This window comes from Tinamus guttatus, unplaced genomic scaffold (assembly GCF_059628265.1).
Source record: "Tinamus guttatus ecotype Peru unplaced genomic scaffold, ASM5962826v1 Tinamus_guttatus_pri_ptg000180l, whole genome shotgun sequence".
NCBI classification, from domain to species: Eukaryota; Metazoa; Chordata; class Aves; order Tinamiformes; family Tinamidae; genus Tinamus; species Tinamus guttatus.
In genome coordinates, this window is record NW_028288714.1 from 2,543,579 (window position 1) to 2,567,440 (window position 23,862).

The 23,862-nt window shown below is 43.1% G+C and overlaps 1 protein-coding gene across 9 annotated transcripts in view; it reads left to right on the top strand.

Annotated features, from left to right (window-relative positions):
• The first annotated feature begins 2,852 nt into the window (after positions 1-2,852).
• The window catches only part of MBNL2 (muscleblind like splicing regulator 2), a 106,464-nt gene continuing 85,454 nt past the window's right edge, over positions 2,853-23,862 (top strand). For 2 of the 9 annotated variants that reach the window (XM_088523321.1, XM_088523323.1), the window contains exon 1: positions 20,196-20,426. The gene's annotated coding sequence lies outside the window, so the exon portion shown is untranslated. Of the gene's footprint in view, positions 2,892-20,195; positions 20,427-23,862 lie in introns of those variants that run through there. The other 7 variants (XM_088523317.1, XM_088523320.1, XM_088523325.1 and 4 more) reach the window with 5 other exon arrangements.

Here is a 23,862-nt window from a genome sequence, read left to right on the forward strand (position 1 = left end):
CACTCCATACCTCTCCCTTTCATGAAATCCCTGGACGGATTTGAAATATCAGAGAGAGGGGTTACCCGGTGTACAGATCGTGTGTGCCAGATGGTGTCATGTAAAAGTCAAACAAAGTGCTGGGATCCCAACGTTTGACATTCATGGAGGGAGACACATGAGGGCACCACTGGGTGGGGGGATGGCTTGCAGTTACAGGCTGCTGTTGCTGGAAATTTGTGCCTCGTGGCACCCACCTCAAGGTAGTCGTGCGCCTGGACCCCCTGCACGTGCCAGAGCTGCTGTCTCCCTGCACACACCTGGGACGGAGGTGGCGTGGCAGGGGAGGGCACAGCGTGCACCAAAAGAATGAATCTCACCTACTCTGAAAAAGCTTTGATAGATCTGCTTTAAGCGGGCTTAAAAGCGCTGTTTATAATTTTGTCATTTTGCAAAATATTAATGGCCCTATTCATCCTGCATGTTTTAATGATAGGATACCTTGAGTCTCTGAAGTTTATTGTTAGCAAAAAGTATTAATATGAATGTTACAAAAAAAACCCTCCAGATACTAAAGAATTAATGGTATTTAACTTTTCCTTGTTTTCTCATAAATGTTCTAGGCTGCAACTTTTCAAAATGAGATAATATTGACTAAGTCCCATTAAACTGTTCAGAGATTTGTTTAGATGCAGAATTAATAAACCATATTCAAGTATCAATATGCTACTTCAGAATGTACCTTGCTAAACTATTCCTAATAATACATATTCTCAGTTGGTGGAGAGATGACCTAAAATAAACAGAATGAGTGCTAGGTTCTAAACTTGTATGCAAATTGAGCAATTTACTTGCAAAAATAAATAACAAATATATAAAACACAGGTCTATTATTCTACCTTATTCTCAACTGGTGGGTCTCAACAGGTCTATGATGTCCTATTTTGGACATTACACTTCAATAAAATACATACAAATTAAAGAGTGTCTTGAGGAGAGCAACAAGTATGATAAAAGTTTGGTAAAAAATTTGAATTGAAAGGAAAAGTCTTAATAGAACATGATATTTCATGATGACTTGATATATACATGTAAAAGCTTGTCATAAACAGGGCAATAATCAGCTGTCCTCCACAGTCTAAAGAGAAAGACATTTTTTAATTGGCTTAATTTGCAGAATGAGAGGCTTGGGCAGAAACAGGTTAATCAGCACAACAGGTTGCCTGAAGAGGTAGTATGCTCTTCACTTGAGGTTTTTAAAAGCAGTGTAGAAAAACATGTTAGATATGATATAAAATGTATTTAATCCTGCTTCAGTAAGAGCAGATGCCTAATAGAAGGCCCCTTGAGATCCTACATTATATGATTGCACTTGTACACTAAAGTCTGCCTGATGGAACATCCTGTTGAGGCTTTCTGCATATTTAATGCCTTCTTCAGTTTTTTTCTCTCGTTTAATGAAGATAAAAAAAAGAGAATGTGCAGGGAAAGGCATTTATTCTTGTTTATTTTCCTTCATAGAATTGCAATTCACCGAGACCAGAACTGCAAGGAGGGAAGGAAAGTGCTGCTGCCTCCGGTAGCCTGAGGACTTCAGTCTTCAGCAGTGGGATGAGCTGGAACATTTTTCTTTTTTTCCTTTTCCAAGTCACCCTCCCCTCCTACCAACTGGGGGAGGGTGCTCATCATATCAAGTTCTTCTTTGCGGCAGCTTCGCTTAGGCTCTAGCTGATCTTTGCAGTTATTCCATTTATTATATTTCCCTTTCAAAGTAGAGCAACATTAGCATGCTTCTCTGATTGGTTATGTTCAAACACTTATATTCATGGGGTCGCCTTGAACAACCAGGTTAGAACTAGTTTCCAATTATCCTTAAAGTATTATTAATTCATCACTCAATTAATTAAAAAAAAATGTTTTTCTTTCAGCCTCAGAATGCCAAGGAAGTGAAACTCTGAGATAATAAGTCTGAAAGCTTACTTTTCTTGCTCAAAATGTAACACAGCTTGCGTTAACACAACTTCAAAGTTCACTGATTCTTCCTGTGAAAGACTTCAGGCATAGCTTAGAGCAACTTAATTTAAATTGAAATGCAGATGCTTTCTGATTTTTCCTCCCCAATAAATTGTGATTCTACAAGAGGTTGTATCCATTTAAACTAGCAGTTCGTGGCCTCACTCCTGGCCATGCTTTACCATCCATCTCTTACTTAAAAGTTCCCACATTCTGGAGAACCTCCTGCTCAGGGAGCCAAAACACCTGGGCATGAGGTGGGGATTTTCTTTGGTCAGGGGAGGATTTAGCTCCTGCGGTTCCCGAACCCTCGCATGGGGTGAGGGGATGGCGGGAGGGCACTGCAGCAGCAGGGCCAGGTTTTGAGAAGAGCACTGTAAAGCCGGCTGGATTTTCCAGAAGGAAACCAGGAAGCATCGAGACAGTTTGTTTTTATTTGTTTTTCTTCAGGGGCAGCCACCAATCCTTGCGGGCTCCTGCAGAAGGATCTGGGTAGCAGCAGCGGGCACTGCGGGCCCACGAGAGCAATCTTTCTGCCTGCGAACCTAACTTCGGGGGCGAAAACTACTCAGGAATTTGGGTACAAATCTGGGCAGAACGAGCAAACAGCGCGTTTTTCTCCAGGCACTGCCCACGCTCCGGCGCCCCCGCAATAAACAAGCTGAGACAAGAGGAGAAGGAGCGTTTCGCGCTCCCCCGCCGCCCCGCTGCTCGGCGGCGGCCCCGGCGCGCAGGCCGCAGCCGCGGGCCGGGGCGGAGCGGGCCGGGCCGGGGCGGAGCGGGCTGGGCCGGCACTGCAGCGCCCCTCGGCGAGCCGCCGCCGCCGTCGCGGCGGGATCGGGGACGGGCTGCGCGGCGGAGGCGCCTCGGGAAGCGGCTGCGCCCGTCCTGCCTGCGAGGTAAGGGAGACCCCCCCGCCGCCCCGGCCGCCATCCCGCAACGGCCGCGGCTCCGCGCCGCCCCTCCCCCCGCGCCGCCTGCGGCCGTTGGCGCCGCGCGAGCGGCCGTTGGCGGCGCCGGGCGGGCGCCGCCCCGCAGCAGAGCTGGCGGCGCGGGCAGCCTCCTTCGCCGCCCGCCCCCCCGCTTTCATTTTCCTTTTTTTCCTCTTTTTTTTTTTTTCCCTCGCTTTTCCCGCCCGGGAGGGTGCCGTGGGAGCTGCCCCCTGCCCATTGCGCGTGGTTCACCGGGGGGTTGTGTTAAGTTAGCGCTTGGCAGCGTGCTGGGGAGCCGCAGTAATAAGTTTGTTACTTCTGGGAAGGAAACGCTCCCCGGGGCCTCGGCTTCCCCTCCATCACCCCCCAGTGGCGCCCACCAGTAGCGCGCTGCTGTGGGGAGCGAGGGCCCGGGGCCTCCCGCTCCTTACCCGTATAAAAAGCACCAGAAAACAAGAAAGGGTTCTTTTTCCCTTTAAAAACTGGGGGGAAAAATGGCACTCACTTACTAACCAGGTATTTCCTTCACACCACCAGTGAAGGTGAATGTGAGGGAAAAGCAGAAGAAAAGTGGTAGTGTAAACACAGCCTGAGAAACTCTTGTGTGCGGAAATCAAATGCCCGTCTTTCATTTGGGAGCAGTTTATTTATATACACATGCATGTACACACACATGTGTGCATAAACATACACATGTTTCTTGATAGATGACAACGTTGCCTATAGGTTTCTGTTTCCAAATGCTTTGTTTTCCCTTTGGAAATAGTTGTACGTCTGAGCAGACGTACAGATAACAGTAGGATTTTTCTGTATGTGTTTGAAACAACTTGTATGTATTTAATTTGTCTATAGAGGAAATCCACATAGGATTAATAGTCTTAAGGTGTCAAACTGATATGTCTTGTTCAGGCTTGTAGGTCTTTTTTTTTTTAAAAAAAAAAAAAAAAGGCAGTGCAGACTTGTTGGTAGTAGTGGAGCGTAGTTAATTTTAAATGTGTGACTTGGCGTAATGCTTGTGGCTTCAGCATGGTGTTCATTCGGTGGTGAACGTGCACAGAGGTAGGTAGCCATCTGTCTTCCCCTTCCCCTGTGTGTGCGTGCGCATACTGCAGTGCAGAAATGTTCTCAAACAACAAGAATACTTGTAGTTAGGTTTTAGGGACGAATATACATTTAAACACCTCTGGGAAATGCTCTAAGTTGCTCCCCAGGACTAAAGGACAGTTGTGGTTTTTCTCTGACACATTTTGGAGTATGTTTCAAAAAAGCAACATGTTGCTTCAGCGTCAACAATGCCAATTTGTAGCTTGCAATGCAAATCTGGTGTTGACAATTTGCATGCATACAATACAGCTGATATTGCTGTGGCAAGGCATGCAATTCTTCCCAGTATGGACAAGGCCCTTTTGTGTGGTGTTAAATGCGTGTGCTTTTGGCAGGTATATGAACTCCTGGTAGAAAGCTGCAGTTTCTCTCTTCTGTGCTGAAGAGGGCTGAGGTGTTAGCTGTTGCTTTGCTTGCTGGTAATCTAAGGCTGTGTCAGAAATCTTGTTGCTAGTGTTGCACATTGAGACACTTCAGGCTTCAGCACATGCTGCAGTTGCTGGTATATGCTGTGGCCTATTTGGGTTCTACATGCAGGCGATATTTGAAATAGTTGTGGACCACAGGATTGATCTGCACTGGTCTCTCTGAAGTGACTTGCAGGAGGGGGCTATGGAGTAATGTGTGGGGTATTTTTCTGTAGCTTGAGAGTTAGGTGGCCTGTTCATGGCATCTTTGCAATCACCAGAAGTTTGGAGCTCCTGCACTGTGCAGGTACAATGGTGGCCTGCATGGCATGAGTCACTTCAGTGTCCTTTCCTTCCGTAACTCACCTCCTCTATCATTTTCGGCCTTCGGTCTGTTTTTAGGCCTGAGCAGACCTGCCAAAATCTCCAGTCTTTGGCAATGATATGTTTGGGATTGCGGTATTGAAATCTTCATTTGAGCATCATTTTCTTAAATTTGGCTTTTACAGAATAACAGTTGTGGTAAGATTAAAAATAAAATCTACTTTCTGTTAACACTTGGCGGGTGAATTTTTCATCTCTTCTATTACATCTGTTCTGCAGTTTCATTCCTGATTGCCTAGTTGCTACAACTGTAGTATGCATTACTATATAAATTAATGTTTTTACTGTGTGTTATCTAAACTAGGGATTCCTTAACTGCTGTAGATGTACTGTAGCAAAAGTGGCAAATGAATCCTGCCACCAATGGCAAGTGCTGGAAGTCTGGAAACCTCCTTGGTCTTGCTTCTTAGCTTAAAGGATGAACCGCAAGGTAGTGAAAAAAAAATCTGTTAACAACTTATGGCAGTAAGAAGTGTTGGGCAAGCATCGTAATTTTGTATTTCTGCTGCTGCCTGGTGGTCTTAGATGTTTTGCATCCTCTAGGCAGCTTTTGGAAGTTCAGTAACAGGGTGTGATACTCAGCAGCATAAGGAGTGAAAGTAAAATGATACAGTCTGATTCCTTTAGGTTTGGCAGGTTCTCACTGACACTAATTCCATGCTAGGTGAATGCAGCCTGCTTGTATATGCTGTCTCTCTTTCCCTTTTGATAGCCACCAGCCGGTCTTATTTTGTTATCACTGGAATCTTACAAGTAGAATATTTCAAAATTTAGTCCACCCTGTGTATAGAAACAAAAAACCATGAACCAAATTGAACCTGTTACCAAAGAAGGTATTTTAATATCATCAGTTATCAGGGTAGAAATCTGCCTTCAGATGGCTCCATCAAGTCTTGGAATCACATTTACTGTTCTTCTCTCTCTATTTTCTTTTCTGATAGCTTATTATTTGCTTTCTGGTGCTGAAGTATTCAAGACAGATGTGAACATGCTGTCTTAGTCTTTGCAAAATTGTAAAGTAACTTACTTGGATTCTGCATCTCACTGTTATTTTTCCTCATGTCCCTCTATCATATTTCAGACTCTGCCTACTCCTTTCCAAATGACTTCTACCAATTGAATCTTTGCCGGATCACTTTTCCCCAGGTGAATTATTATTCATTTTCTCATAGACACCTAGGAAAGAAAATGCCTGATTTTCTTTTTATTACCTTTCTTCAGTCATCTCCCACGTTCATGTGCAACTTTATGTAAGTAGAGCTAGTTAGAAAGTGTTCATTAAAATGTCATTGAAGTGAAAGACAGAAAAAAAAAAGTGTTGATCAAAAATACTTTTCATTTTCTAGTCACTCATTTCTGGTGGATAAGCCTTTAAAAATAAAAACAATCTCCTTTTTCTACTGATATTTTCTCCGCACTTTTTGTATAGTCTGAATTGTTATTGTCGGATTCTTTGTGATAACGGGATTTGCCACCATTGATTTGCCTAAGGCTTCAAAGAATATTGAAACACTTACTAAATTGGGAATAAAAGTGTACTTGTCTAAGGCTCAAACAAATACAAGTCTGAAGGAAACACAGATCTCTTCAAAGAGCTTAAAGTGGTGAAAAATTCAACAGTTCAGACATGTCTTTATCCCTGACTTGTGCACCGTTGTTGACTTGTGTTTAGTGACAGATGAAAATGATGGCACTCGAGTTATTCCTTGGTGCAGCCGTACATAGTCTTTCTGTTGCCCTGGGCTTAGGCCCCAGAAAGTTTTCAGATAGTAAGCAGGTTCTTGAACAGCGTGAGCATGCGGTTTGGAAGATGGAAGGACAGGTTACCATGTAACTGAGGAAAGGCACGGCATGTTCTCGGTTAATGAAATTTCCTAAAGTGGAAGGCTTCATGCCCTCATGTAATGTATTAGATCTATAAGTCACTCTTTGCTTAAGTAAGAGCTGAGAGAGCAGCACTGTCATTGAGCAGTGCTTCCAGTATGAGAGTATAATGTCAGTGTAAAGTCCAGGAATACTTTTGACCTATGATCAGCTGCGATCACATATCTTAAAGCAACAAAACCAGAGGCTATCTGTGGCTGCAACCCTTCTGAAGTGTTTTCTGCTGCCCACTGGTCATTTCTAGAGCTAGATTTAACATATACTGCTCCTCCACAGTGGGCCATTTTGATGGTGCTGTAGGTATTTGCAGTGAAGGATGAATAGGGCTGTTGTTTGCACATTGAGAAAATTTTAGTCTCTGCTTCCTGATCAGTTCATATAGTGTTTAATGCTGATATTGGAAAGTACTGTAGATAGAATTAAGCTTTTTAGGCCTTCACAGGGCAAGGGTGAGGCCACACCTGGAGTACTGTGCCCAATGCTGGGCTCCCCAGTACAAGAGGGATGTGGAGCTACTGGAGAGAGCCCAGCGCAGGGCCACGAGGATGATCAGGGGCCTGGAACACCTGCCTTATGAGTAAAGCCTGAGAGAGATGGGCCTGTTCAGCCTGGAGAAGAGAAGGCTGAGAGGGGACCTGACCTTAAGGGAGGGAGTGAGGAGGATGGGGCTGGCCTCTTTTCCCAGGTGGCCACTGATAGGGCTAGAGGAAACGGCCACAGACGGAAGCACCCAAAGTTCCACGGGACCTTAAGGAAAAATTTATTGACAGTGAGAGTGACAGAGCACTGGAACAGGCTGCTCAGATTGGTTGTGGACTCTCCTTCTCTGGAGATCTTCAAAACCCACTTGCACGCAATCCTGTGCCATGTGCTCTAGGTGCGTGTGCAGGGGCATTGGACTAGATGATCTCTTAAAGGTTCCTTGCAACCTTAATGATTCTATGATTCTATGACTTTGCTACTAGTTTGTTTGGAAAGGACGCAGTTTATCAGATTTTTCTGAGCCCTTGTGAAATTTCTTCCTACAAGGTCAGATAAAACTATGTCATGCCAGGTAGTGTCAAAAGGAGATCAGGGAGCTTGAGTGTGTATCAGCCCACTGTCCTCTGACAGGAGATCATTTAAAGCATATTGGAGTCAATGTCCTTTTTAATTTGGTGTTCTTGTTCTATAGCGTAGAGTGCAAAAAAGTCACACTATAGCTGGCCTTGCTGCTGATCTTTCTAAGGAATGAGCAATTTGGCACTTGCAAGTGGTTGCTAGGGATGGTACATCCGCGGGGAGTTCCTTCTGTAATGTAGCTGTTACATTTCCAAGGAGAAGGGGAAGTTCCGAATGTGTTGTTAATGGTTTAGGACTGGGAGTAGTGTGAATGGAGTTTGGAGGTCTTAGAGGAAAAACTTCAGAGATACAGAGATGCCTGAATCTTGATGTCTAAGTGTATTCAGCTTGGCTTGTCTAAGGAGTTTGTGCTCAGGTTAGCTGAGAAAGCATTCGAGGCGTACGCAAGATTTTCAGGGAAGTAGAGCATTTTCTTGCAGTGCTCGATGTTTATATGGACAGTTTCAGCTCTCAGCTTTGATGGCCTGCCTTACAGGCCTGGACAATTTCCTGAGGAGGAGATTTGAAAGCTTCAAGATAGCAGGAATGTTTTCTTTGCCTCAGCATAGGCTTTGATGAATTAAGTATTTCACCCTGTATTTGCTGTCCTCAGATGTGGAATTTCGGACTGACATACGTATGCAGTGAGATGTCAAAATATCAAGGTAATTTTTGTGAGCATTACTGCAGCAATGGAGTTGGGGGTTGAGTGTGCTTATGATCAGTGTTAGTGGTCCCAGTTAGTGATTCCCTTGCTCCTCAGGCTCCTGTCCTGTAGAAGTTCTCCGAGTTTCTTGGTCTTTGCTAGGCTGAGGGCTTCTCAAGTTGCAGGAAATTGGAAGCTCTTTCGCTTGCTTAAACGAGATGATGTTCTTTGTGAAACAGCAACAGTGTTATGATGTCCTTCGACTTCTAGTCCAAGAGTCTGGCTCAAAATATGCTGAACTATGCAGGTTGGACCAGAGGTGGCCTACTTCACTGTCCTCCTATCTAGCCTGTATTTCATTGTCATTTTTGTGAGGATGTTATGGGAAACAGCATCTAAAGCCTTAATAAAGTCAAGGTAAACAACCTCCTCTGCTCTTTCCTCATCTATAAGCTAGTTATCTCATCACAGAATATTATGAGGTTGGATAAGCACCATCTCCCCCTCATAAATCCATGCTGACTACTCTCAATCACCTTACCCTTCACATATCTGGAAATCCGACTTCTTGCTCTATTGCCTTTCCAGAGATTGAGGTAAAGCTGACTGGTCTGTAGTTTCCGGGAATGTTCTCACATTTCTTGAAGACAGATGTAATGTTTGTTTTCTTCCAGTCCTTGGGAAGTTCTCCTGATCAGCAGCACCACTCAGAGAAAATCAGTAGGAGCCTGGCAATGACATCAGCTAGCTCCCTCAGCACCCATGAGTGCATCCCATTACGTATGCATATGACCAGTTTGTTTAAATGTGTCCTAACCCGATCCTTCTCCATTAAGGGCAAGTCTTCATTACCCTAGACTTCCGCGCTGATGTCAAGGGCCTGGGATTCCGGAGAGGAAAGACCGGGACAAAGAAGGAATTCACTAGCTTGGCCTTTTCCATGTCTTTTGTTACCAGGGACTTCATTCGGCAATGGGCCCGTGTATTCCCTTGCCTTCCTTTGATGTTAGTTTATGCTTATCTACTTACAGAAACTTTGCTTGTTGCCTTCATGTCCTTTACTAGATTCAAGTCCAGCCAGGCTTTGGCCTTCCTAACCCCATCCCTTGATATTTGGTCAGTGTGTCTTGCACTACTTGAAGCTTGTAGGAGGTTTCTCTGGTTCTTTTCCTAATTCCTTGTCTGAACTGCTACAGTTTATACCATGGCAGGTGAAGGAGATGGTGCAATTCAGATTGCCAGTTGTCATGGAAGAGGCATGGCTGCCTTGTGCTTTCTTCTAAAGATAAAAGTGGTTGAATCCTGCCCTTGGTCAGAACTGCAAACGCATTCTCTGGGAGTAGTGGTGAGCATGGATAGGAAGGGTAAGGGTAAGGTTAGTGTAGATTCCAGCAGAAGGAGGAATTATCAGTGGCCTCAGTTATTCATTTTCTGGAATAACCTGTCCTGGCTATTGTGAATTAGAGGAAGAAGGAAGAAAAATCAGTATGTTTTCTGAGCTGTAAAGTGGTCTCTTGACTAATAGTGTGGCACTAACTGGAGGCCAGAGCTGGGTGGAGCTCAGTACTCCTCTGTCATGGAACAGCAGAGCAGTTTGGTAGCCCAAGTTGTGTTGATGGCCCATGGGCTGACAGAAGGATAATCACGGCGTTGTTTTTGCTTTCTAGAAAGCAGCTTATCTCCTTTTTCCCCTCAAAATTTCGAGGATGATCGAAGCACTTTTTCTTTATGGTGGCACTGGGAGTAGCAAACATGCTAGAGCCCATCCCCGGTGTGACTAAGTCCCTAATGGAGGAGTTTCTTCTGAGACAATCTCACACTGAAAAAGAAAAAGAAAGAAAGAAAAGAGGGATAACAGGGAATTTCATGCTTAAGATAGATCTGTTGCCCAAGAATTTTCTAAACCAGAGGAATCATCAAAACTGCTCTAGATATTTCAGCAAGATTTTATCAGTTTGTTCATTGTTGTTTGTGTCTTTCAGCAAAAAGACTGAAAAAAGGAGTAAAGGGAATATTAAAGGTTATGTTTTTGAGCTGCATGTACACTTGAAGTTGTGTTGCATCTAGAATAAATCTTTGGGTTCTGAAGGAAATCAATCAAATTTGGGGTTTTGAAGAATTGTAAGGAACTCTTCTAGGAAGCAATGAAACTTTACTCTTCTGTTGATTAGGTGTCTTTCAGTAGTTTGAAGAGACTTTGATGAAGTTTTCTGTGTGTTGCTTTTAGATATCTCTGTGAAATTGAAGTTCGCTCAATACATAAAATATCTGAGAGGATGGAAATAGTAGGACTGAAGACTCTGTGGACCTCTTTGTGTAGGATCTTGGACATTTTATCTGTCCCTTCTGTCAGTAGTTTAAAGAATCAAAATAAGCAAATGCAAAGCATTTGAGTGATATTCCCTTACCGGCACATACGCTGTGCCAACAGGAGGTGGGAGAGAGAAAACTAGAAGCCTTTCCAGTTCTTCCACTGGGAACTGAGCACATGGCAATTGCTTTTCCTGAAGGGCAACACTTTTAGCTCAGGTTAAGTGATATTGCCACCTGCAGATCCAACAAGTCTGCTAATATGAATAAAGGATTAGACCTAGGAGGAAGTCGATGGGCTGGGCTGCTTTAGTCTGAAAAGGAGGCTAAAAGACAATCCAGGTTTTTTTTTTTTAAAAAAAAAAAAAAAAAAAAGAAGGGAGGTTAAGGGACAGCTGCTTATAGCTACCAGAAGAGTAGCTACAGAGAAAATGGAGCCAAAGTCGTTTTAGTAGTGCCAGATAACGTAACAGCAGGCGCTGGCCAAAAACTGCTTCTTTGGAGGTTCACACTGGACATTAGGAAGATCTCTTTCCCTAGAAGGGTGGTGCAGCACAGGAACAGATTGTCCAGAGAGGCTCATATCTGCCCTAGGAGCTTTTCAGAAGTCGCTGAGACAAAGCCAAGCCCGACCTGATTGAGCGTTGCTCATACTCATCTTTGAATGTGAAGCTGGACTAGGTGGTCTCTGGAGGTCTTGTCCATGTAGTGTTTCTGTGAGGATTTTTTTCTTTGCTTGCTTGTTTTTCATTTTCAGACATTGGACCAGTATCTTTTGTACAACTTTGAGCTGATCTGCCTGCCTACCTTGTGATCCTTACCGCTAAACTTAATTTTGTGTTCCCAGTGCTGCTTCTGTAGGGCAGTAATCGATCTTGCTCCAGTGATCGATCCTGAGATCAGTACGATGGCCCTGCATATATACAACCGGATGACCTACAGAATACTTCTGCTTTGACAGCTTTTGTGAACACTCCCAACCTGAGGAGAAGGGGCTGTGCACTCTGGGTGGCTAATTTGGCCCGAAGAAGCAAACCTCTCCTTGCATAGCTGCCACAGGCAGCTTCAGCAGGAGAGTCCCTGGGGTCCCCAACAACATTGTGCGCTACAGTGGAATTGGACTTGTGGCTTCAAGGTCATAGGATAATACACAGGATTTCTATCTTAGAAAATTGGAGTCCATCTACTTACAGGCTTCTGTCTGGAAAGGATGTCCAGGTTCCCTCTTTGAACCTCTGGTGAATGAGGTACTGCATTTTTATATATGTGTATATATATATATAATTTACTTTAGTTTTGGGGGTTGTGGGACTAAGTTTTGACATGTGCTATGTAAGTCACCCTGCCAGCAGAGATTAGGCTTTTGCATGCCATTTTATTACACACCTAATGTGTGTAGATGTGCTGCACATGTGAAGACTTTTTCTCGCCTTTCATTACTTCAACTTGTTTGTTTTTCTTGAGTGAAAGCAAGTCTTGTTTCCTCCTGTTTATACAGCTACTTATTTTTTTATGTTCCTGTTAACTTAGGATGACATCAGCAAGAGTTAAGGTTAGTGATTGTGTATAGTATTATGTGGCAGAGTAATTAGGCCAAGGACCACGTGTAATGTATAAACCGTTACACAAATAAAGTATTGCAGCCACATCGCAGTCCTTGGAGAGCAAGTTAAAGCAAAGTAACCTTTTTAGAGGTGAAAGTTGAAATTTGGCGGAAAACTAATGCCTGTTTGTATGCCTATAACTCTGCTGTTTAAATAAAAGCTTGCCTAGGTGAACACACACTCGTGGACTTCCCAGAGCATAGCTGCCTGCTCAGCAGAAGCCCGGTTGCCTGCCAGCAGCTTGCTTGGCAAGTTTTCTCCTACCTGTCATCCATACTTGATAGAAAGAAAGAAAACCCTGTCCTTACATCGCCCAGGCCTCCCCTCCTTGCCAAGGTAATGCTCTGCTAATTATATGGAGTCCTCCGCTCTTACATATCCAGGCCATTAATTGTTGTAAAAGGGTGAGCGATTCGATGGCGCTCTGACTGCTTTTTAAAAAGCAGAAATTATCCAATTGCTCTCGTTTCCTGCAAAGTCTCTGAGAGCCTATTTTCTCTGCTTACAGGGAAAATTGCTTGCTGGTTTTGCTGCATGGCCCTCAGTATCTACCTTACAAGCTGTTAAGTGACAGCTTAGGGAAGGGGCTGCTCCCTTCACCTGTTAAATGGCAGCAGAGCATTTTACATATATATTGCTGTAGTGTACAGAACGAACAGAATAGTTCTAATGAATTAGAAGGAGCGGGTTGAGTTATTTTGTGCTAATTGAAGATGGGAAAATTCAGAATACTAATTTAGTCTCAGTGGCATCTTTTTCCCTTTGGAGTTATAATTGAGTAATAAAATCCAGCTTTTGAATTTAAAAGATAATTCCAGAGTCCTCGAGACATCATTGGTCAGAGGATTTATTATTTGCAGCCATTGCTGCAGTTGTGTAGGATTTGGGGTGCATTAGAGGCTGATGATTGAAGCTTCTTCGACAATTACAAAAGTACATATTTGGTTTACCTGCACAAAGCATAATTGGAATACTCTTTCAATGTAATCATGTGAAGGATTAAGTCTGGTAATTTAGGAACTGCTTAGACTTGCTGCTTTGTCTTCTCAGTAGATGGGCTATTATAGGAAGCTAGTAAATTTTAGCTTCTCAGGATAAAGGTCAGGAATTTGAGTGTACACAGCTTCCACCTACACTTCCTGAAGCACAGGGAGGGGGGTTCCTATGTACTGTATATGGCTCTGTGGATGAGGTTAGTAAGTTCTCTGCCTAGATGATTTATCAAATGGTTTCCTCTTGTTGTGAGTTTGAATAGGAACTACTCCAAATGTGAGGCCAGAACAATAGCTTTGGAGGAAATTAGTCATGGAGGAATCTGAGGAGGAAGGAGCATGTTTTTACCAGCAGTGGAAGAACTTCCCAATACACAGCATCTTGTTAAAGCTTGTTTAGGCATTACAGAATAGTAGCGGTTTGCACCTTTGCATTGTTTCCAGCTGGGTATTGAAGACTTAAAGGCACAACTCTGTATTTTTTTTTCGGCCTTTTTATTTATTCTTTTTTTCTTTCTTTTTACATCTGACACATTTGGAAATATTCTTCACAGCCACATGGATTTAAAGGAGTTTTTGGGAAGGCTTGGAGCATTCAGCATTTATTTCAGCTGGAGTCAGACTTGGGAGACTTCCATCAGATCATTCCTGGATTGTGGTGGATGCTGTACAGAATAAGGGGACATGAAGTTAGTTGAAGGGAAGGATTTAGCTTAGGATTACATATATTCCTGGCTTAAATAGTGTTTGTACCTTTACTGTGGGATTCCTTGTGAATAGCAAAAGAGCTCTTCTCAATAGTGTTCAGGGGTCGAAAATAAAGGACTTAGTTTTGTATATTCTTTTATATTCTTTTTTATAGTCTACTAGAAGAGTTGGAAACACCTGTTCTGAAGTATATTGAGGAAATGATTTACATTTTGTGGTGGGAGCAGGTATCTAAATATACAGGCTCTAAAATGACACTGAACCATTTTATATCTGGGACATCTGCACGGCGCTGACAGACACACTCAGGACATACCAGTGACCCAGTCTTTTCTGCAGTGGTGGATGGAGGCCAACAGGAATTCCCTGTAGTGTCTGAAATGGCACAAAATGTTTGCTTTTTGGAAAGCTAATCTTTTAAGATTAAAATTTTAATAGCAATTCTGTGATTTGATAGTTTAGATCATCAACCCACAAATAGCTTTTTCAGCTGTCATGAAGAAAAATAGAATAATTTTTCTGATTAAAATTTTTACATAAATCTGCATTCTAAAACTTGATTAAAATAAATAGCTTGCCAGTTATATATTATTCAGCTTATATAGACAGAGTCAGCAAGAAATCAGTACTTTTTCCAACCCTCCTTCTCAAAAAATCCCCAGCAAAACCAAAAGCAATCAGGAAGACAATTCCAGCCTAGTTCATCTTTGGTTAATTCATTTTCACTCAGTTACTCCGAGGAAATGGAAGAAACCATGAGCAAATGTAAGGATTGATATTCAGTCAGGGAAGAAAAAAAGAAATGCGTTCAACATGGAAGAGCCTGTAACGTAAGTGCAGAAACTTCTGTGGCGCATAAGGGAGTAGAGCCGGGCCCTGCTTACAGCAGGCTGAGGAGCCCAGCACACAGGAGTTGTAACTGCATGGGGTCAAAACACAGGTGTTTTCCAGCTATGTGTTATGTCTGTAGTTACTTTTAATGAATTTGAAAATCAAAAATGCTATCTATCTCATGCATGTAACTTAAGCATGTAAATTTTAGGTTCCTAATAAAGCTTCTTCGGTAGTAAGATTTCGTGTTTTCTATGTTTAGCGAAAGACTTAATTGAAGGAACCTAAGGGTGGCGAGCTCAGATGATAACTAGAGAGACCCAGGAATTCACAGGACACGATACATCTGCTAGAACTCAGATACCTACTTTTGGCTAAGATGAATCACAGGCTACAAATGCCTGTTTCTCTTCAGTGCTTATAAAGAGAGAGGGGGAGTAGTGTGATTCAGTGAGAGGTGGTTGTTTATATTTGGTCAAATATATTTCTGGCTAAGTGCGTGAGGCTGTAGGCAGAGGCAGCTGAGCTCTCTGGTGCACCTGGCTGGCGTCTCAAATATTCGGCTACAAAACCTTGCTCTGGAGCATGCTATAGCTCTGTTGGAGAGCATGCCAGCCCCAGCGCGCACCAGGGCGTGAAGGAAGACTGCCCGTGTCCTCAGTTTTCATCCGAATGGGGAATTGGTGTCATCAGTCAGGATGCAGACAGGGTGTGTGCCTGAATCCATGTGTCTGGGTCTCGCAGTTTAGACGTGGCTTCAATTTCCTCTGCAACCATTGGAACGGGAGAGGGGATTCAGAAGGACTCCAGAAGCCACCTTAACTTTGGTAGGTTTAAATCCTAGCATCTAATTTGCATACAAATATATATGTGTGTGTGTGTTTGCTTTTTGGCGTGTTTTCATTTCGTATTTCTCTCGGCATAGATGATGAAAATAGAAAAGCCTGTTGTCATGTCTGTTTACAATCAGCTTCAAGTTCTAGATTAGGGAGACTTTACAATGTTTGGTTGCTAGGGTGTTTAAACAAGTGAAATAGTGCTTTCACTGACAAGTGTATTCTTTAATCAAAATTAGACCTAGTGTCCTTGCAGAACAGTACATCTGCTTCCAATTACTAACTTGAGTATTGAGCAACACTAGTGGCATTTATGTTATTTATTTTTTGTAATTCGTAATGGTTTCTGCCAGCAGTTCAGCTCCATCAAGACAGGAATAGAGAGGTAGCTTGCAAAGGAAAGAGTCTGGCATCACTGGTATTATACGTGAATAGGTTTGGGCAACTGCCTCGATTTGTCTATACATCCCTCTGTCTCTCCGTCCCTACCTACCAAGGCTGAGTTTTGCTTGTAATAGTGGCTGTGCAAAGTTACTGCACAAGCAATAGTTTTGAAGTTGTTCTAACCATTGCTGAATTTATGGAAATGTCCCTATTGCCACAAGTCATCTCTGCATGGCTCAAGAAAATGTCTTTCTGCTCTACTAAGTATCATGTAAATTGCTTAGCATTTTAAGCACTCATTGTTATATATGTTCCAAACATCTTACAACTTCCCAGTTTAGACAGTTTTGTATGTTTCTGGGATTACATCTGATTTACTAATCGAGACTAAAGAAAAAAATAAAGGCTGTGCATGTTCCAGTTTTCATTCTTTTTTACTACCCAAGTAATGCAGTTTTTCTGTGAAAATTACATCTGCACTCTTCAGAAAAGCATTTGTAGCAGTCACCTTTTGCAACATTTTTACTTTGAGCTGTTAATTACAGGAGCATGTCTAACAGAGCAGATGGCATTTTCTGAATTCAGAATTTACCTTTCATTTGTTTTTCTTTGTCGTGTTTGACATCTGAATTTCTCCACTCCTCTTTGATTATGCCATTTTGCAATTAAATATATAATAAGATTTTATAAATAGACCTCAAAGTTAAAATTATATCCTTTGTAACTGATGTGAAAAATGGGTGATCAAGTGGTTGCGTCTCAAGTTTGGTGCAGTTGCTATGGAACACCTCACTCAATGCACAGAGCAAGTATTTTTAAAATTCCTTTCTTTATTTTTCTCCCAATAAAAGCATACTTTATTTGCCACACACTACTCAGATCTCATTTTATGAGACAGGTTGTATATTTTCTCATGCGCTTTTCTATGGGACGTGGCTGAAAGGTTCACAAATGTGACGTGATTTATTTTCAGCACGCTCTTGGGAGTTGAAGGATGTTTTATCCTTTGACTTGGGGGGAACTAGAATGTAATAGTGCACAAGAGGATCAAGGTGAGCATGTGGCTGCTAGTCTGGGGCTCAGAATGTGAGAAGCCAAAGAATAATTTTTTTGTGCACTTGAGCTTTATACATCACTGTATGTATAAAGATCAGAACGCCCCTTTGGCTTCAGTTGAAGCTTTGCTCTGCAAAATCAAATCTAATTCTGAAAAAAAGAAACAATTTTGCAAATCTAAATGTTTCAAAGTGAATTGGAAATTGAGGAGACACTGCCTCGCATTACCAAGGGAGTGTTTTTACTTCAACTGACCGACCTTTGTATCAGAGCTTTTGGGCAGAGGCGGGAAGAGCTGCAGGTTTTCCAAGCAGTGCTTGGCCTCCTTAATTGCGAGACTGGCCCTTCCCCTGGGATGCCCTGTGCCCTCGGGTTGCTCCTGCCAGCCTTGCGAGGAAGGAGGCCGTAGTCCTGCCCGCTGGCTGTCACAGCCTGTAGGGCTGTATTGCTGCCTGCTGATGTGGTGGTCTCGCACCTTGGAACGGAGGCTGTTGCATGCCCCGAGCATGTTTGAGAGTGTAGGGCCTTCTGGGAGAGCCTTAAAAGGAGAGATGTGCCCGGTACTGTATCCATGCATTGACCACGGGAGCTCGTGGGCATCCAGGGAGCAGGCCGGCCGATAGGAATCGGTGCTTGCACTAGCCCCATGGCCCTCTTTGCCCAGCTGCGAGCAGGGCCTCCTCACAATCCAGGTGTCTGACAGCTGGACCATCTTCATTTGGGAGCAAGGAAGTGGGGAGGGTTGCCAGCTTCAAAGCAGGCTGCCCTGTACAACTGCTGCACAGGGGTTTGATGGCCACAGAGGGAAGGGGGTTTAAATTGTGTGTTCCGTTGTGAGTGAAAGTGGGAGTGGAGACATGTTCCCATCTGAACGTGCCTCTTCCTTGTGTCCAAGCCATCCCGTGTCTCTGCTCCTCGCCCCCTGCCCGCTTGGTCTGCTTGCTTCTGCTCTTTCCGTCTTGTGCCCAGCTTCGTGCCTTGTGCTGGTCCATGCTGCCTTCCTCCTGCTCCACTGCGGTTCCCTCCCAAGGGTCTTGGTTGAGTATGTCCTTGGGGTGCCACCAGAGGGTCACAAAGGCAGCAGCAGAGGCTCTTGCCCCATCTCCAGGCCCGGAGGTTTGGCAGATGGGAGCAGCAGTTAGAGGGGAAATCCTGCTAATCTCCTACAACTTGAGCCCATTAGGCGCTCGTCGCAGTGTCTGGACGGTGCCCCTCTGGTTGCATGCAGACGTTCAGAGGTGTTGGGGGACGCTCGAGATTGACCCTGCAGAGTTCAAAAAAAAAGAGGGGGGGAGGGGGAAGGTTTAAAAAAAAAAAAAAAAAAAGAAAAGAAAAAGAAAAAAGAAAGAAAGGGGAGAGCTCAGCACTGCCAAACTGCAAGGCTGCCCTTTCAAGGGCAGGGGAAGCAGGGCTCCTCACTAAATCAGTGAGGAGAATGGCACAGCAACAGATTTTTGTCTTGGCTGCCTCAGAAATGGGCAAAGCGCTTCTGGCAGAAAAGCAAATACATCCTGCAGCAGACGTCCAGCACGGAGAATTTTAACGCAGGCAGTTCAAGTTTGGCAAAGTCAGAAGAATGTGAAAATACCAAGAAGCATCAGGCACCCTTAATAAGAGCTGGGGTCGCCAACCCTGCCAAGAGCGCGAACCGTCTGCGGGGTCTCCCGAGACCTGGAAGAATCAGTTGTTTAAGCTTTTATTTTCTTTTTAATGGCGCGGCATGGAGGGGGTGATTCAGCGAAGAGGAGGCTGCCTGGCCGGAGCCTCCTTTCCCGGCCAGGAGCCGCAGCCCCGGCGCGAGGCGGCGGAGGGGGAGGCAGCGGGCGCGCAGGGAGCCGCGCGGAGCGGGAAACGCGGAGCGCCCCGCGAGCGGCCCGAGCGCCTCCCAGGAGAGGGGGTGAAGGAGAGTGGCCGCCTGCGGGGTACAAGAATAATTTTATTTATTTATTTACGTTATGCAAAACAGTCAGTCGGAAACAATGGGGCCTTGGGGTAGGGTTGCCTGTTGAATGAGAGCTTTGTTTTTCTCTTGTCTATTCATGCTTCTAAACTTCTCATGGATTTTTATATACATTTTATGCATTTTTGTACAATGCAATCCATATCATGTATTTTCCAAAGCAGTGTTGCCCTGCAAACCCCACCTGTTTTCATTGCCTCGCAGGTTGTGCTCCATTCTGTATTAGTCTTTTCTGCAGCTCTTGCTCAATAATCCTTTGATTTCCTGTCCCAAAACTTCATCAGGATTTGTGAGAAAACTGCTCAACACCAGGCATCATGTGCAGAGTACATCAAGCTGCCAACAGTTGGACCGGAAAATGGCAACTGGTATCATGGACCTTACTCCTGAATCTGATGGGCATTGGTCATAAACTGATCACACATATCTCAGTATGGATGCTGCTAATACAAGTTGTCTGCCAAGGTGGTTATAAAATTTATTATTGAGTATGTTTTCATTAAGAAGCATTCTATGTCTATAGTTGGTAGTAATTGGTTTCAATTTTCTGAAAGGTATTATTGCTGTTAAATGCAGCCACTGCACAGTAAGGATATGCGGTATTAAAAAGGAAACACGTTCATCTGAATTTGGCTGCCTTATTTTGAAGTGAAGGGCAGGTTACGTGGTTGTGCTGTTCCCGTGCTGCTGGGCTACCCCTTACCACCAGAGCGGTAGCACCACTGCAGTTGTTGCATTTCAGAAACGTTGTTTGCCTGCGCATTTATGATTAACAGGAGCTTTCAAAGCGCTGGTGCGAGGAGCAGTCGGGGCCGGAGGGGAAGGGAGCCGTTTGCTCTCGCCGCGTATGTGCTTTGGCGGAGGTGTCACCTTACCCGCCAGCAAAACTCCCTGGCTGCGCGGGGGAAATTCCTGCCTCATCAGTATGGGCGCATTGTTTTTACACATTGCAAGGGCTGTGTTGCCGTGTCAATCATCCCCTTGCCATCAGTTTAAGAGCAGTCGGGCTGACGAACTTGGGCGTGATTGGCTGCCATATGCTGGGAGGGATTTGGTGGAAGGGAGGGCTGCAGTCCTTCAGCAACAGAGTTTAGGCTGTCTCTTTGCTTCATCATCGGAGGGAAAAATCCCCCGATAAGGCGCAAGGCTTCCCGGGCGCGGAAAGGCAGCGCTGCTCATTGTCTCACGCGAAAATTATTCATCGTCGCGATGCAGCGGGAAGGAGACGGCTACGCGCCTCTATCGGAGGCTGCGCTTCGCGCTGGAAATGCGCCGAGCAGACAGGGCTAAACAAGGTAGGAGGATCGTTGCCTCTTATGGAAGGTTTAAAGAGTTTGCTGCAGTGTGCTGCATGCCATATGTGTTGCTCGGGGGAGCCGGGGAAACAAGATTTCCCCGGTGTTTATGCCCTGTTTGGGTGTAATGCGTGGATTTTGTATTAGCTTGTTTGCCACGAGAATTGATTTACGCGTATAAATAGCTCTCTTCCGAAATAGAACATGAGTATATGCATAATAAAAATAACACCAGTAAAAAAAGAAATAGGTCAGTGTGTTTCAGAAGTACTGCAGCCTAATTGGATTTTTAGCCGTGTTGTCATCTGGTAGTGCTTCCCAGCTTTAATACAAAGAATGAGTCAACCTGGAAATCTGGGAAGTTTATAGCGGAGACGGTTGGAGATTTACGCGAATTAGAATGGCTGATCTAAATAACTCCCTATCGGAGGCTTTAACTCAGCCCGCAGAAGCTGTCTTGGATACGAAGGAGCCTACGGTAAGATCGCAGTATTTTATTCCCTCGAGAAAGTGCGGGTGTTTCTGAAGACACAGTGGCTCCCTGTGTGCTCGGAGGCGAGCTGCCGGAGTTCCTGACGTTGTAGTTCAGTGCAGCGTTTCCCCTGCCATTTCCAGGTCTTTGTCTCGGGAGCAAAATAGAACCTTTATATGAAAACAAGGAAAACACGGTTAATAATAACACTTACGGCAATTATCAGAGCTTTATACATTTTTAATGAGGGCACACACAGCTAGCAGAATAATTTAATGAGCCGGCTGGCTTGTAGAGCCATGATTTCACTGTGCTGAGGCACATTAACTTTCTTGCTGAGGAGGAGCCTCAGCAAGCCCTGCTGAAGATTTATGTTCAGTGCTTTGGAGAGAAGGAAAAGGGTTTTTTCAGACAGAATTTGCAGACAGAAGTCTGTAAAATTTTGAATGGAATGAGGAGGTTTGTGGGGATTTTTTTTTGGGGGGGGGTTAGTGTTAGACTCTGGAAATAAACTCCTGGGAGGGTCTGAGAACGTTGCCTCATAATATGAGATACTACAGATCCAGGAAAGCCAACTTTCCCTGTCTGCCATATGCACTGAGGTGCTCAGTACCTTTCATCAGGATCCCATCCGAGTCACTTCTTGAGTTAACATACTGAGTTCAGCTGTGTTATAGAGGCATAATGTGTATGCATACAATATATTGCGTAGCTTTTCTTTATTTCTTTTTTTTTCGTCTTTTTAAAGCCACCGTTAGTGAAACAGCAAAAAATTGCTGTCTTATTTTTCCTGTAGTGCCTATAAATCTTGCATATTAAATATTTGTATTTAAATTAGATGTCGGATGGAAAAAAAAAAAAAAGTATGAACCGAGGACTACCAAAGATCAGCATCTTAAAGAAGAAGCTAGAAAAAAGGATATTTTTTAGAATCACTTAGAATAGTGATTTTTGAGGAATGTTTAAAGTTTTTTTTTTTTTTTTTTTTTTCAGGTAGCAAGCTAGGGTGGTTTTAAAGCATTGCATTAACCAGGTCCTTTCAGGGCAGCCTTCTCTCCCCCTCCCTTCAATGACAAGACATGACTCAAAACTTCTGTTGCTTCTGGTGCCATCTCCCAACTCCTCGGAGCCCACTGGCCATTCAGACGAGCTCGGTCCGAGCTCCCAAGGCTGCTTGCTCAGTAACTACATGGAGCAGGGGTAGCAACACATCATTGGTTTATGAACCATTTATTTTTAAATGTTCAGCTCTTCTAAGTAAAATCAACTGTGTGTATCTTTTGAGAATTTCAAACCCTGTATCAAGATCACTTTATGCACTACATCAGGATATAGACCATTATTTCTAAAACTCCATGGGATATGAATGTGTGAGGTGTGCATTTAATCCATTCGCTGGCTGTATTTATAGCTAGTGTTTGTGTGCAGAGTGTGTGTTAAGCACGTGAAACCAAGCTTGAGCATGAGAAATGTCATTTTTCAAGCTATAAAATGTAAGCTGGTATTTTAATTTTCACAAATTAAACCATGCATGAAAATAGTTTAGAGAAAAAACTTTTTAGTCTTACGTTTTTCGGCTATCAGATATTTTTTATTTTAAGAGGCTCTTTTTCATGTCACTGAGATGGCTGTACAGCTATGCACAAAATTACCATCCCTATGCCCACCTGACAGAAAGAAAATTTATATTCATTACTCAGTGAAATACTTTTTATCTTAAGACCATGTAGAATATGCAATCAAGCAGACAAAAGGATTAAAAGAAAAAATCTTTCCTGCTCAACATATACTTTATATGGATGGGCTTTTGCCTCGGAAGATTGAGACAGAATTAAATAAATAATATGCCATATAAATATCTATATATCTACATAGATTGCATTTGCTGTGTAGGTACCCGGTAGTAAAATTACTTAAGGCCAAATTCTGATATCTCTTTATTGAGAGTAATATCTTTTCTCCTTGATTGTTTTGTGGGTTTAATCAGAATTATTTGTGCAGTAATATCTTACTGTGTGCAGCCTTGTCTGTTTACAAGCAATAATTATGTTTATAATTAGTTTCTTCATTTTCCTAAATTAGTATTTACTAATAAGTTGTTCATCATGAAGGATAGTGTTGTGCTTATGGAATGTTTCATAAAATCAAATCAAGTTTTTTCACGTTCAAGTATGCATTTTATAGACAACTTAAAGAAAAAAAAATATATATACTAGTACTATTTTGGGGAGCAAGGAAAATGGCTATTAATGTGATTTCAGGTGCTGATAATTCACAGATGTGAATTAATGATGTTCCTTTGTTCACAAGGATGGCAGGAATAGTCTTTACTATGTTTATTCATTAAAAGCTCTGTAAAATACTACCTGTTGTAGCATTGAGAGAAAGGAAAAAAAGAATGGTGGTGTTCAAATGAAGTTCCTCATTCATGAGAGCACATATGGTTTTAATTTCTTGAATCATTGGTTGGACACACTGCTGAGTTTAAACTTCAAATATTAGCTATTACTGATTTCTTGTTTTCTAACATTATTAGAAATCCCTAACTTCAGACATTTTTCTTTCTCTCTTTCAGGAAAGAAACACTTTTTTTTTTCCCTTAAGCCCAGTGATTTTGACTAAAAACACATAGCTGTTGTGTAATTGTGGCAAAAGAGAACATAATCATTTGCTGTAGAACTCGTTAGTATGCATTTTCTTTTTAAAAACATTTTTTTAGCCTTTGACTGTGAGACTCATTTGATATGTTGTGTTTAACACAATGTTTTATGGTTAACTGGTGTGAACCACTGCAGTGCAACTTGTCTCCAAACAGGCGAAATTACAGCCTGAGGAAAATAAAACTCATTTTAAGAGGGGAGGGGGGAAATAAAACTCATTTTAAGAGGATGTCAATGCTGAAACAAGCCCAAATAATAATGGTATTAACTGCTAGTATAATTAAACTGATCTTCTTATACATTA